The sequence below is a fragment of the Phaenicophaeus curvirostris genome, chromosome 5, assembly GCF_032191515.1.
Source record: "Phaenicophaeus curvirostris isolate KB17595 chromosome 5, BPBGC_Pcur_1.0, whole genome shotgun sequence".
NCBI classification, from domain to species: domain Eukaryota; kingdom Metazoa; phylum Chordata; class Aves; order Cuculiformes; family Cuculidae; genus Phaenicophaeus; species Phaenicophaeus curvirostris.
The window spans coordinates 70,686,755-70,691,586 of record NC_091396.1 but is presented as its reverse complement, the minus strand read 5'-3'; the positions used below and the strand labels follow the sequence as shown (position 1 = coordinate 70,691,586).

Sequence of the window (4,832 nt, the reverse complement as noted above, 5' to 3'; positions counted from 1 at the left end):
GCACGAGTCGGTGACCGGGCAGCAGCAGAGAGTCGGGTTTGATAACTCGTGGTGCAGAACCACGTTTGTGTCACGCGGTGGAAGCAGAGAGCAGGCCTGCACAGCTCGGGCTGCGGTACCGCTTTTCGGTGTCCCGGTGGCAGCAGAGAGCCACCCTAATCGATTCGGGCTGCGGCAGCGCAACTCGCTCCCCCGCCGGCAGCAGAGCGTCGGCTTCGACGACTCGGGCTGCGGTACCGCGTTTTGGTGACCTGGTGGCAGTAGAGAACCGGGTTAGGAGACTGGGGCGACGGAAACGACTGGCTTTTGCTCTGTGGCAGTAAAGCACCGTGTGTGACGACATGGGCTGCGGTAGTGTGATTCGGTCACCCGCTGGCAGCAGAGACTGACAACAGATTGGACGACTTGGACTACGGTATTGCGTTTTAATCGCTCGATGCCAACGGCCAGCCAGGTTAATAGACTCGGGCTACGGAACGACCTTTCTTTTACCCGGTGGCAGCAAAGAGCCGGGTTTGACGACTAGGGCTGCAGTAGCGCCTTTCGGTCACCCGATGGCAGAGAGCTGTGTTAATAGATTTCGGCTGCAGCACCGCATTTTGGTCATTCGGTGGCAGCACAGAACGGTATCTGACAATTAGGGCTACGGAACCGCTTTTCGGTCACCCGGTGGCAGCAAAGAGACGGGTTAATGAGAAGAAGAGTCCGTCGGCCCTCCCGGACGGGAGGGCTTTCCTCTTTCGCCCATTGTCCCTTCTTTGTCCTTCCGGTTCCCGCCATCCTGGGCTGTTACGCATCTGAATAATGGTGAGAAGATAATCTCTTTCAAATTAGTAGCAAAAGCTTTTACTTGTGCCCCTGAAAGTAAAATGCGAGCTAAGTGAGGACGTGCGAGACTGTAAGCGGCATCGCTGGACTGAGTTTTATAAATCACCAGGAAGAATCTGATTTGTTTAAGTATTTATTCTGTTATACGTACATCGGTAACAATCATTACATTACTAAATAAACAATCGTGTTATTAATGCATGATTAATAGTAGTTAAAGCAAACTCTATTGCCGGGATGGGAGGGACCAAGCGATCTAATCAATATGATTGATAAAGCAAGGCCGTCTTTATTGAAAAAGAATCAGGTTATATACTTTTCTTCTACTCGATTACATCATTGTATTATAATTTCATTGGTTGATCAAAGACATAATTATACGTTCCATGGTTACAAGCATATTGAATATTCTTCCCCCCTTATACTAATATATCGCTACCTGTCACACGCTATTTTACTCTTAACGTCTTGTGCGACCGCTATGATCGAGAACGCAGCATACTGTTACGGTTTCTGCATCCGTGAACACGCTACCTTATCTATAGCTAAACTTAATGTTCTACCAGGGAATTGCTTGTACGGCCAACCGCTCCCAGCTATTGTTCAGCTAGGAGCCTGTTTGTACAATTCCTCCAAAGGAAAATGTACTTGCTCGTTTAACCGTTTCTCAACACTCTATCTCACCAAATACGAATGCTATACGCTAAGGGGTTATCAATCTTGTTCCCGTGAAAGTTTGCCGCAGAAAAGCAGCCCGGACACCCTCTTAGTGTTGAAGCACGCTATTTCTAGCAATGTTTACAGAAAGGCGTAGCGAGAGGAATAACTCGTTCAGACCGTACCGCTCAATATGCTTCTACAGACAGACAGTGCTGTGCTGAACACACGTGCTCTGGGCTCGTTTGAGGGATAAAGGGGGCTCGCGTTGGGGTCTCTGGGCCGATGCTGGGGACTGCTGTACTTGCTTTAGGGTGTCTTTACTCAACTGGGGGGGGCTCTAGTCCCATCTGGGGGATCCAGAGGCTTCTTTTTTAAATCTGTTCCCATTTGAGGGACTCGGTTTGTTGGGTGTCTGAAGCATTTTGGGGTTGTCTGCGTGCATGTTGGAGTACCTGGGGTTTGGGTCTCCGTGCTTTGGTTCAACGTGTCTGTGCCCATTTTTGTCATCTCTGGCCTTGTTTTGTGGATGTCTGCGCTCGCTCTTTCTTTGTCTCTCTGCTCCTTGTTGTGCCCTCTGTGTGTGCGCCACCCCGGGATCTCTATTAATCGTAGCATCTTACTGTTATTTTTCTTTTGACTAGCATTTCTATGCTTTAGGAAGAGCAGCTCCGACCAGACGCAAACATCCACAGGCGGGCCTGGCTGAGTAAATGACTCCGGCTGGAAGTCGGAAAAAGGAGGAAAATGTACAAGTTCTGGCACGAGGGGCAAGTAAGTAACGAGAAGTACAAAGGTGAAGTGGGATCGCGTAAAGAAAAGAATCGGAAGGGCTAAAGACCGATTAGAACTCAGATTGGCTCATCGTCTGAACGATAACGAAGAAATCCTTCTAAAATATATTGATAATGAAGGAAGGACTGAGGAGATTCTCCATCCTTTGCTGAATGCAGAGGGAAATATAGTGACAAAAGATGAGAATAAGGTGGAAAGGCCGCCTTTGCCTCAGTCTTTAATAGTAAAACAAGATGTTCCCTGGATGGTCCGCCTCACGAGGCTGCAGGCAGAACGGAACGTGACTCCCTTGAACTGAGAAGAAGCGGCCGTCGGTTCCAGATGAGAGAGGGCTTTCCTCTTTTACCCATTTCCCCCCATCCTGGGCTGGGACCCGTTCAGACGAAGATGAGAAGAAAAACGTCCTTCGATTTAGCGTCCGAAGTTGTCGCTTGTGCCCCTGAATGGAAAAGGCATGGAAATTTAGGAATTGCAAGACTCAAAATGGCATCGCTAGCCTAAGTTTCATAAATAATTGAAACAAAGTAACTTACGCTTAGTAGTTTTATTTAACTGTTAACGCAGGTATAGTTTATACAGCACTAGAGAAGACCCAGAAATGGTCCTCAGAGTGCTTCTGCTGATCAGGCATTTCAGAGAACTTTACATACGCGGAACTGTTTTCGTATCCATATTTTTCCCCAAAATGACAGGTACGTTTAGCTCCTGGAACGTCATCTCATGTCGGGGGGGAAAGGGGGGCTGAGTCTTTAAGGTATAGCCGTATCTAAGCGGTCGATCTCAACGATCCTGAGTGACAAGAAAATAAGAGTAGTTACCGTTATCTTAGTTGTTAATCTTGTCGTTTAACACGCTGCAGTTGACGTTCCATCCTACCATTTACAAATCACCGTTTCGTAATCAGAGAGAATCCGATTGAAGTATTTATTCTGTTATTTGTACGTGATTAACAATCGTTACGTTACAAAATAATGAATCGTGTTATAGTACACGATTAGATGTTATTTAAACCGGAGGATCTCACCAAATATAAATGCCGTAAGCTGAGGTATTCTTAATCGTGTTCGTGTGAACGTTTGCCACCGAAAAGCAGCGCAGGCACCCTCTTAGTGTTGAAGCACACGATTTCTAGCGATGTTTACAGAAAGGTGTGGCAAGAGGCATAATTCGTTCAGACTGTACCGCTCAAAATGCTTCTACAGACAGACAGCGCTGCGGTGAACACACGTGCTCTGGGCTTGTTTTAGGGGTAAACGGGGCTCGTGTTTGGGTCTCTGGGCCAATTTCGGGGACCGCTGTACTTATTTTAGGGTGGGTTTGCTCATTTGGAGGGGGGCTCTTGTCCCATTTGGGAGGCCTGAGGCTTCTTTTTGGGGTCTCAGTGCCCATTTGAGGGACTCTGTGCCCCTTTGAGGGACTTGTTTTTCTTGGGATCTCTGAGCCCATTTTGGGGTTCTCTCTCCGCATTTTGGGGGGCCTTAGGTTTGCATCTCCAACTTGGTTTCAGCATTTCTGTGCCCATTGTTGTTGTGTCTGGCCTTGTTTTGTAGGTGTCTGTGCTCTTCCTGTGTGTCGCTGCTCCTATTTTTGTGCTCTCTGTGTGCGCCACCCCAGGTGCTCTATTAATCATAAGATCTGACTGTTATTCTGCACTTGACTAGCGTTTCTGCGTTTCAGGAAAAGCAGCTCTAGCCGGACACAAACATCCACAGATAGGCCTTGCTGAATAAGACTATGGAAAGCAGGAAAAGGAGGAAAATACGCAAGCTCTGGCAGAAGGGACAGGTAACTCATGAGGACTACAAAGACAAAATGGGGTAGTGTACAAAAAAGAAGCAGAAGAGCTGAAGAGGGATTAAATTCAGATTAGCCTGTGCTCTAAAAGATAAAATAAAAATCATTCTAAAAATATATTAATAAAGAATGAAGGACTGAGGAGAATCTCCATCCTTCCCTGGATGCGGGGAGAAGAATAAGGATGAGGATACGGTGAAAAGGCCACGCTTCCCTCAATCTTTTTTATAGTAAAACGAGATGTTCCCTGGATACTCCACCTCACGAGGCTGCAGGCAGGAAGAACAGAACGAGGCTCCTTTGAATAGAGGAGAAAGGACTAGATACCCTCTAGGCAAACTTGGTATTCATAAGTCTATGGACCCAGAGGGGATTCACCCAAGGGTATTGAGAGTGAGAGTGGGTGGAGGTGCTTACCAAATCTTTTTGCGTGATCTCAGCAGTCGTGGCTGACCGGTGAAGTTCCGTTGGACTGGAGGCTGGCAAATATTGCACCCATTTTTAAGAAGGACGGGAGAGAGGAACTAGGAAACTACAGACCTGTCAGCCTGACCTCAGTGCCAGGGAAGGGTGTGGAAATGTTTTACAGGGAAGAAGGACTCGATGCTGTAGGCCTTGTTGATATTGAGCAACTCTGACAAGACCTTGAAACAGAGAGCTGGGAAGAGACAGCCTCCTGATAAACAAGAGGCAGCCGAGAGAAAAACAAGATCTAATTCAGTGGGAACACGTACCGACTGAGAGAAAAACAAAAGAAG

The 4,832-nt window shown here is 47.3% G+C and overlaps 1 long non-coding RNA gene across 1 annotated transcript; it reads left to right on the top strand.

Annotated features, from left to right (window-relative positions):
- Positions 1-2,152: 2,152 nt before the first annotated feature.
- LOC138720771 (uncharacterized) lies at positions 2,153-4,596 on the top strand. Its single transcript, XR_011337473.1, has 3 exons — positions 2,153-2,259; positions 3,958-4,065; positions 4,518-4,596. It is a non-coding gene; the product is annotated as an uncharacterized lncRNA (long non-coding RNA).
- Positions 4,597-4,832: the final 236 nt, after the last annotated feature.